Raw genomic sequence first — 10,812 nt, 5'->3', positions numbered from 1 at the left:
ATAGGGGCCTCTTGAACGATTGGGGTGAACGGAGACGTAATAGTACGTGCACGCCGTCTGATATGTGAACTCCGTCGTGTAAGGAAAACCCGACGTAAAGCATCCACCTTATCGGGCTGCTAAAAAAAAATTAATACATAAATCAGTAAATAAACAGACATGATATTAAACAAAGACAAATATGTTTCAAACTTGCATTGTATTCACCCAAGTCATTATTCTATCATAGTTCACAAAATGCATCAGATAACATTCCAGAAGTAAGCACTTATATAAACATTTAAAAGGACAACATATATAAACATTCCAGAAGAAGAATAGTTTACTTTCGCAACACGAAACTTACTTTCGCAATGCGAAAATGGCTATCGCAACGCGGAAATGGCTATCGCAATGCGAAATGAAAATCGCAATGACAAAATCGCAATGCGAAATGAAAATCGCAACGACAAAATCGCAACGCGAAACACAAATCGCATTGCGATTTTCATTTCGCGTTGCGATTTTGTCGTTGCGATTTTCATTTCGCATTGCGATTTTGTCATTGCGATTTTCATTTCGCATTGCGATAGCCATTTCTGCGTTGCGATAGTCATTTTCGTGTTGCGAAAGTAAACTATTCTTCTTCTGCAAATTGAAACTTGAATGGATTGCATTACTTCAACCAAAAGACAAAAACAAAACCAAAAACAAATATAACAAAAACAGTTTAGCAGTATTGGCAGCAACTGAATGAATTTATTAAGCAATCTAAGTGAAATGGTTAATCTAAGTGAAATTACGAGTAAATTTATCATCAAGTTAAATATGAAAAATCTTAAACTTACCTCGTTGCGTAGAGTATGAACCTCATTCTGCAACGATGCTACCATCTCACGTAGAGCGGCTACCTCACCGCGTAAAGTAGACACCTCAACACGCCATGCACCATCGTCTTTGCGTAAAGTACCGACCTCCTCACGCAAGGCATTGACCTCATCACGTAACTCCCCTAACTCATCCCGTGGAGGTGGAGAACAGGGAGATAAACGTCGTGGCATCTTTGTCGGTCGTCTATCTTGCGGTGATGGTGGAGAAGAGGCTCGATGATGTGACAGAATAGGTGATGGCTGTCGTTGTGGAGGTGTATAGTCGGGTTGATCAGGTGATGGCTCTGGGTGAGGTGATAGCTCTGGGTGAGGTGATGGCTCTCAAAGTAGAGGCTGCTCATCATCCGCGCCATCAAAAAAACGCTTACTAGCTTGCCACCAATCAGTGGCAAGCTCAGCTTCCGTGGGTGTCAGCCTCTGTAATGGAATGTTGGCCTCCTAACAATATAAAAGCTCAAACAAAGTTAAACGTGTACTAGTAATAACTTGTTTATAAACATATGGTAGTATTTATGTTAACTTACATTATTTATTGTCATATACCGTAGTAAATCTTCCCATTGCAAGGTCCGTTTCCTCTTCCAGGAAATAGCCCTGGGAATATCATTTGAAGTTTTTATTGTATATATCTTCATGGCGGGAAAGGCCTCAAATATCCAAATCTACAAACAATATAATAACAAACATTAGTAATTGTTAAATAATTACTTATAATTTTGGAAACATTATATGAAAATTCTTACCTTAAAGGCCCAAATAAAGCCTGTCAAAGTGTATTTGGAACCATCGCCATGCAAACTTTTTCGATCATCCAAGGCAGACGATAACTTATTCCATGTAGCTTTCCATAAATACGAGCCCCACGGAAACAGGTTCCACGCATTTAGGTCTTCTACCAATTTGATTAGATTATTCGGAATAGGTTGTCTGGCCTTTCTGCCTAAAAAGCCGGCATGCAAAAGTATTAGAAGGCATACTCGGACAACATCGACGTCATCCATCCGAGTAAAACCATCTTTCTTATTCAATAATCTCGTCAGGTCTTCCACGTGTAGATTCAACCTCTCCAGCTCAGGAAAAACCGGGGATAACCATGATGGGCGGGTAATGTGTCTAGTGTACCGACCTACATCATCGTGTCCGAAGCGTAGACCGGTGATTAAGCAAAACTCCTCCCGCCCAAAACACGTATACGCCAGTGGAAAATCAAACTATATCTCTTCATCACAACGTTGTATAGTATCTGGTAGATCCCTAGTTATGGTTTGAAGAAACAGGTGTGTCAACATCGCATCTCCAACGAGATGTTGTACTTTCAGCCATGGCCCGAAGCAAGTATCCTCAAACATTTTTCTTTGTGCAGGTGAAAGCTTCGAAGCAATTATTTTGGCCAGGCTGACTTTTTTTCTTAAGGTCAATTGAGCAGAATAAAAGTTCTACAAAAACAATAAACATACTAAGTTAGATATACCAAAAACTACACTGTGAAAATATACCAAAAACAATAATAAGCATAAAGAGTAGTAGTTTATTCTTCAAACTTAAATTTGCAACACTGTGAATTTCTTATTTGTCTTTGTTTTTTGGTTGAAGTAATGCAATTCATTCAAGTTTCAATTTGCAGAAGAATAATAGTTTCTGAAAATGAAAATCGCAACACGAAAATGACAATCGCAACGCGAATTTGACTATCGTAACGAGAGAATAAAATCGCGTTGCGATTTTGTCGTTGCGATTTTCATTTCGCGTTGCGATTCTCGGTTGATTTAATAAGCAATCTAAGTGAAATGGTTAATCTATTATTGAAATTACCAATAAACTTATCATCAATTTCAATATGAAAAACCTAATATTAATGCAAAAATTTCAAAAAGAAAATAATTAAAAAAACTAACCCTCGGTGGTTGATTTGGTTGATTTTCCATTTCTGATTGTGAGGGTGGCTCTGAGAGATGGAGATAGACGGATTTCGCCGGAGATGGGGACGGATTTCGTCGGAGATGGGTGAGAGAGTGAGAGATGGAGATGAGACTGAGTTGTGATTTTAGGTTTTATGTTATGAGTTGCGATTACGAGATATACTGTGGACGGTTCAGTGTTCCAATATATTAATATTCGTGTTTGGAATTTGAAAATAAAATACGCTTTGCGATACTAATGGCGCTTTGAAAATCGCATTGCGATTATGTATTATCTCGTTGCGAAAGTCAGTATCGCGTTGCGAAAGTAAGTATCGCGTTGCGATAGTCAGTATCGTATTGCGATTTTCTAAATTCGCATTGCGATTTACTTATTCGCATTGCGAATTGTGAAAATCGCAACGCGAAATTGGAAAATCGCATTGCGATAGTCATAATCGCGTTGCGAATCTGGAAACTGATTTGCGATAATGGAGATCGTGTTGCGAATTAGCGATCGCATTGCGATTTTGTTGGTTATTTTGACAAATCCGGAAAAAGTTGATTAAAATCGTATATTATATGAGATTTTTTGTCACTAATGTTATTTTCTCTTATTTTATAAGCCTCGATATATTTGATTTGAATGTGTGGCAATCTGATGTTGTGCGTGGATGGTACAACAACGTATCAGGATTGGGCCATTAAATTCGGGGCACTCAAGGTCGAAGATCACCCACCTATGCGAAAACTCAAGAACTTTTAATGCATAATTCAAGGAACCACGTTTCGGTGGTAGGACCCAGCTACAACAATGCCCCTTTGACCAAAGAAGTCAACCTTGCCACAAATGCTCCTGCCCAAACCACGTTCCCTTTGAACAACATGATTTTTTTCATGCCATGCACATCCCAAAATTTTGCCACGTATGAGGGACCAACGATGAATGGTGAAGTGCTGCAGGTTAATGGGTCTCAGAATGCTCGGGGAAAATGGAGATGGTTCCTAGTTTGCAGTATAATTTTACTTGCAGTTGGGGACCACGATTCTCGAAATTTTTCTTCTCTCTGGCCATTACATACCGCTTCCCTTCCCCTATATATTGAGAAAACATGAAGCTATCGAGAGGGAGGAGACAGTCAGGAGGATTAGGGTTCATGGAGGAAATATGAAATGGTGTGCTCTGAGACTCGAAACTGGGAACTACTCATGGGGAAGTGCATCCGTAACTTGTAAGACCAGAGTTTTGGATGTGGTTTACAATGCATCCAACTATGAGTTGGTTCGTACCCAAACTTTGGTCAAGAGTGCTATTGTTCAAGTTGATGCTGCCCCGTTCAAGCAGTGGTATCTGTAACACTATGGTGTTGAAATCGATCGCAAGAAGAAAACAATAGCGGCCAAGAAAGAATGAGAGGAAGGTGAAACTAGAACTGAAGAAACGAAGAAGAGCAACCATGTTATGAAGAAGCTGGAAAAATGTCAGCAGGATCGTAAGCTTGACCCACATACCGAGTATCAATTTGTAAGTGGTCGTTTGTTGGCTTGTGTCTCTTCAAGGCCTGGTCAGTGCGGCCGTTGTGATGGGTATATCTTGGAAGGCAAAGAGTTGGAATTCTACTCGAAGAAGATCCAAAGGGAGAAAATGGGGGATTGGCAGCAGCTCTTGGTTCTAGCAGGGGAGTGAGATCCTGTTCGCTTTTGCTCTAGTGGTTACTGCTTCTTCTTGATTTTTAATGTGTTTCGATTAAGGTATGCCTGTTTTTTATTGCAAGAATATTTGACTCGCTGTGACTCATTGGAGAAAGAGCAAACTAGCGATCCTCTCTTAATATCCCTAGGTCTTTTAAATCAAGTCTCTTTATCTTGTTTTATCAATGATTTAAGGCGTTTTGCGAAGATCATGACTAGTTGTGTGATTCTGTATTTTTTTTAGTAAGTTTGGTGTTCATTGTGGTCTAGATCTACGCGTGTTTCTTGTGGATTTTGTTTCTTGAAACTAGTGTCCTCCATCTGTTTGTTGATTTACCTAGCTCGGTTCATTCAAAATGACTAATGATACTCAACATAGTTTCACTCAAAATGTCACCTCAAGCACTCTTTCCATGGGTGTTCAACACATTCCAAAGCTTGATGTTGTGAAATTGTCCGATTCTACATATATACTCTGGAAACATCAGTGAGAGCAAATCGCTTAGGAGTCAAACAAGCTTGCTAAAGGTCATTCAGCATAAAGTTTGAGTTCAGGTTCTCTATCCTCATATTGGATGGTCATTATACCATGTGGAAGCACATTCGGTGCCCAGTGGAGTATTCGTCCTCAATTTGCAATGCGTTCTTGTATCCCAAACCGATTAATGAAAGCCAGATTGGGAGTCACAAATACAATGAGTTATTTGGGAATGAGATCATCAAATTTAGGCTTGTTTTCACGTGATTCCTTACCATTGTTATCATTTATGAGGTCATCTCAGACATCACACCATCGTAGGGGATCACAGTCCATTGTTAGAGCTGAAACCAATTATTATACTGTCCATGGTGTGTCGAGAAATGCAAGTAAACCTGAAATCAAAAGTGGAATACTTTCGATTAATCAAAAGTAATTAATTTGAATTGAATTTTTAAATTTTAATTTTAATTTTAATTTTTCGTAATTAAGTCAACCGACAAATTAATTGGGGTACCGAAAGGGCAGTACAAGGGTGTTAATCATTCCTTGACTGTAACCGACTCCCGAACCCGACACATTTCTGGTAAAACGTAGATCAGGTAAGATGGTGTCCGATCCACCTAAATATTTTTAAAGTGATCGGTGGTGACTCTAACCCAATTTTCAAGTCGAAGCCCAATTCCGGGCCCAACCGAAAGACGACCGCGACATCTTGGCAACTCTACTGGGGACATATAAGTATGTCAGGCTAGAATTAATTTCGGTTGTCTTTTTAAGTGAAAATAACAAGTTTAAATTCTAATTTATTTATTCGATTCTTATTACTTACCTTTGATTATCTTTTCAAATAAATAGTTATACTGACGTTTTCTTTCAATGATTACAACTTATTAAACTTTTTTCCATCTAAGGCTCTATACCCGAGCTCTGAAACTTTTTTTAAGTGGGGTGAAAGTGACGCCTTCGTGAGAATTTATTCTCCGTGTAGGCCTAGCAAGTAACCTTCGGGATTCATATACCTTATGTCTTCGTGTGAATTTATTCTCCTTATGGGCATAAGGGAATATATCATCTCGAGTTTAACTTAGTCCACACAAGCTTGTAATGGGCTTAGGACTAAGGGTCTGGCAAGCCCAAGGGGTTACCAACAAGGAGAACTCAGGTACCTTTCTTTAGAACCTAAACAAGGAGACTATATGGAATTAGAGCCTACCCTAAAACCTCATTTCAAACCATAGGCTGCTTTGAGATTATTTCCTGCTTTATTTTATGTTCAAAGCATGTGAACTAGAAATTTATGCGGTTAGGACTGGTTCAAAATTAACATGTGGAACAGAGATCATGCCCGGGTAGGAATAATAAACATGTGGGGTATGACTTTTTATTTTCATTATTGTTTTGATTATTATCCTTACCTCACTAACTCTTTCCTTTCATTTTTGATCTTTTTCATTTTATTTTTATTATAATTTACATAATTAAAAAGAGGTGTTGATCCACAAAAATGTGTTTGTTAACCATAAATAATTTGCATTAATGGACAAAGCGGTTGTAATACAAGAGGTAAAAAATGCAGAGGTCCGACTTTGGTCAGAAAAGACTCAGAAGGAAAAAGGAGACACTCTGCAAGGCAATTATATGTCACGTTCAATCAAGAAGACGTGGTGCCCACAACTGAAGAGTATACCACTCTGCTGCATTGTGAATGGCTCGAAATGTAACGGGATTTACACCAAGCACATCAAAAGTCCACCTTTCGAAAATGGTTTGGCAAAGGTTGCACGGGCAAGATGAGAAAAAAGTTGCTGACTTGGAGAGTCCCTTAAAAAGACAACAAGAGCAGGATGGCAAACAAATAGCTGAAATTAGAGGCCATTGTTGACGAATTCAAGAAGCAAGCAAGTGAGCTTCAGATAGTTTCTTTCGATGAAGGGCTACAATGACGTATTCATTAGGAACAGGTTCAACAAAAAATGAAAGCCAGAGACACAGTCATTCGATACTTCTGGGAACAAGTACAAAAAGCAGCTCGTCACTTGCACGGTTTAACCAAAAAAGCTAGAGTAGTTCGATAGAGTAATCAACCGGTGACAGACGAAGGCAGAAGACTAGTCAATCTGTTTCAAGTCTAGAAGACTTAGTCAGAATGTACCTTTAGGATGTTTTTATCTCTTAAGAAATAACACTTCTGTCCCAATAAAGATTATTTATAATAACAAACATGTTTTTGGATCAATGCCTCGAACATTTCATGCATTTTTGTATTTTACATATACATTTCATTTTTAAGCATTTTCATAAACATGAAATTTCTTCATGGAGGATTCGATGAAGTGGTCTTAGCCACATGACACCATATGGAAGCAGGATTAGAAAAAACTGAAATCAGTACAGCGGGAGCCTGATCAGCTGATTGTAGGACTAAGCCTGCCATGATGATCTGAGAAAAGAGTCCCCATATCCTAAGGGTTACGATGTTGAAGTTGTGTGCAGTTACTACATAAGAAGCTCCAGACATTCCTCTGAGAACTGTAAGACACTAAAGCTTAAGATCCCAAAACCTGATGGATTCAAGGGCATGAAAAATCGAAGAAGGGGGCATTGCATCTACCATTTGCACTTAGAGCATTGTTTTGTTTGAACACGTCTTTAATCTTTCATGTTTGCTTAATCTTTTAAACGATTGAATTTATGCTACCTTCTAAGGTGGAATAATTGAACAAATTTTAATCTTTAGTTCTTAGAATATTAAATGAGTTAAGGATTCTTTTAATTCTTCAAGAATTATAGATTTTTGACATATGACAAGATTATACCTTTTTAATCCTGTCTTAAACCCAAAAATAAATTACCTTGATTCTTTACCCAATATAACTCATAGTCATTACCAAAAGACCAAATTCTGACATCACCACCCTTTGAAACTTTTGAACCTTTCTTTGAGTCAATAAAGTCACATCATTGTCTTTTTAGACTCAAAATTGACTTTTTTATACCTTTAAAACCTAAGGCATTGAGTTGTTCATTTGAACATAAGCATTCTTCTAACTCGGGGCATTTCGCAGGGAGCCTGAACATTGAGACATGTTGGGAGAAAGAAGTAGAAAGAAGAATTCATTCGAAATAATTCTATCATGCATTAATTACACTGTTTTCATGTGAATAAAATTAATCATAAAAATATATCCCCTTGTGGATACCTCTTCTGCGAGGAATTTTGTGTATGAGATGATGAACGACTTTGTTTCGTTTATCCATAGATGTATATATATATATATCCGTTGTTGTCCCCTGTTGAGCCTATAGTATTTTTCTTATGATTCAACCCTAACCAAGGATCACCCTCTACACTGGGGGCAAGGTGGAAGAAATCTGCTCACATGAGTGAAAACATCAATCCAAATGAGATACCAAAAGGTGAACCAAATGCCAAGTGCGAAGATCCAATCAGAACAAAATGTGAGAAGAAGAAAAAAGAGAAAAACAAAGAAAAAAAGCAAAAAGAAATTAAAAAAGAGAAACAAAAACAAAGGAAAAAGTGAAGAAAAAAGAAGACAATACGCATATGAAAAGATTCTCTCTATTCAAATGACGCATCGAGATTCAAATTATGAGATTGATCAAACACAATCATTCCAGAATCACTTCACTCGAAGATCATGGAGCATCCAGAGAAAATCAAGAGAAACACATACGAATAGATTCAAATTGAGCAAGACAGGATTGAAGGCATCAAAATGAATTGATCATTGGTTCAATACCCTGAAACACTTGTTTGGGCCTAATTATCCTTTCTTTCATAACCATGAACCATAGCCTACATTACGTGCCTAAAAGGTCTATTCTAATCATACATGAATTTCTGAACAGAAGAGACTATCTTCAGATTTAATCCCGCTCATCAGGATTAATCTTTATTTGCAAAAGTTTTCTAAAATATTTAATGCATGATAGAGAAAAATAACAAATGGGGGTTCAAGACATAAATTCTGAATGACGTCTTGAAACCAAAGGAGGATTCGAGTTGAAAACCTGAAAATCAGCTCAAATATAAAAATTGTGCAGCTGAGGCGATCGCACAAATTTCTTGATAAGGCATCGCACAATCCGAGTGTAACCATGAAAACTGAGAGTCGAAGAACACTTCCAGTAGAGGAGCATGCAAGCTACCCCATCAAACCCTTGGGCATCAAATAAACAAAAATGCCAAACCTTTGACCAAACACAATAACCTGAGATTTTTTTTATCCTTTCCTTACTTAACCATTTCCCAAAGATAGCTTTGATCATGACACTTGTCAAATATCTATAATTTATTGAAGGATTAAAAATGTAATTAATTCTTTGATATCCAATGAACTCTAGTTTTATGATCCGTCTCAATTGTAAAACTGAGAAATGGGCAATATTTTCAAAACTTTTGATTAAACATTTTTCGAAACTCTTTTAATTGATATTTTCATAACTTTAAAAATAAAAGAGAAAGAAAAATATTTTTCAAACAAGACAATCTCTCTAAAGTAGATCTTGGTAAATGACATGTGGCTCTCAGACGCAAAGCTCATGCTTAGAATCAATGTTGAAGCAAGAAATGAGGAACAATAGGGGCATCTTTGAAGATTCAACATCAAATGTCAAGGCATTTTTTTAGATTCAACATCGAATATTGGGGAATCTTTGGGAATTCAATATCCTGATGCAAATTATCAGATATTCTGAAGGTATTTCCTCCATATACAGGAACAAGCAGACAAAGAATGAGGCTCAATCTAAGAGATAAAACAAGTACTAATTCATGTTGCATGCATATTAGACATATTTAAGAACATCACATTTATCATTTTTCGTATACATAATTTATGCAGTTTTCAGAGGCAAGTTTCAACTTCAAGACAAATGATACTCGATTCAAAAACACATTCAAAAATTGATGGTGGTTGCTTAACTCAGCAACAATGAGCTGCACCTCAACCAATTTGACCTATCGAAAGACCGACAGATCTTAAAATCAAATTCAGACGGGTTCGAGAACCAATTTGGAATAGATCTAGTTCAGCTTAACTCAACGACGATTGGCTAATTTCCAGTTGACGTTTTCAAGCTAGATTTCAACTCCATGACAGAGGATATTTGACTGACAGAATATACCAGTTGGTTTTCTCGTGAATGAGAGCCATTTAAAGAACTATGATCGGTTTAGACCCGTGAAGGGGGGTCGTCCTTCATTTAAGAGGAAATTTACAGCACAGCTCAAGCTGAGAAAAGCTATCTGTCAGCAAACAACTTTCCAATTTCATTCAGATTCAATTTCAACTTCACAGTGAAGAATATTGGACTCAATAAATAACTTTTCAGTTTCATTCAGAGTCAATTTCAACTTCACAACGAAGGATATTGGACTCGAAGCGACACAATTTACTCGAGATTGGATTTCAACTTCACACGAAGGATATCCAACTCAAAGCTAATTTGGTGAAACTTACTCAAGATTGGATTTCAACTTCACGACGAATGATATCCAACTCAAAACCAATTTGGTGAAACAACCCTTGGATTTCAACTTCACAATGAATGATATCCAATTCAAATCTCAACTTCACAACGAAGTAGCCATCCACGATTTCAACTTCATGACGAAATATATCATGCCCACAAGTAGCATCTATCTCTATATTGGATTTCAACTTCACAACGAAGGATATCCAATTCAAAGCTCAATCTCACGATGAAGGAGCCATCCACGATTTCAACTTCACGACGAAGGATATCGTGCTCGAGTGGATTGACTTAGTTTCATAACAAATGAGTCATTTGCAACAATATGGGGTTATCTCCTAGCCTATTACAGCATAGCTCAAGGCGAGAAGGGTTA

At 37.5% G+C, this 10,812-nt stretch overlaps 1 pseudogene; it reads left to right on the top strand.

The window, feature by feature from the left end:
- The first annotated feature begins 3,709 nt into the window (after window positions 1-3,709).
- Window positions 3,710-4,469, top strand: LOC120121913 (annotated as a pseudogene).
- The last annotated feature ends 6,343 nt before the right edge of the window (window positions 4,470-10,812 follow it).

Source organism: Hibiscus syriacus, unplaced genomic scaffold, assembly GCF_006381635.1.
Source record: "Hibiscus syriacus cultivar Baekdansim isolate YM2019G1 unplaced genomic scaffold, ASM638163v2 tig00110383_pilon, whole genome shotgun sequence".
Taxonomy (NCBI): Eukaryota; Viridiplantae; Streptophyta; class Magnoliopsida; order Malvales; family Malvaceae; genus Hibiscus; species Hibiscus syriacus.
This window is presented reverse-complemented; position numbering and strand designations above follow the sequence as displayed.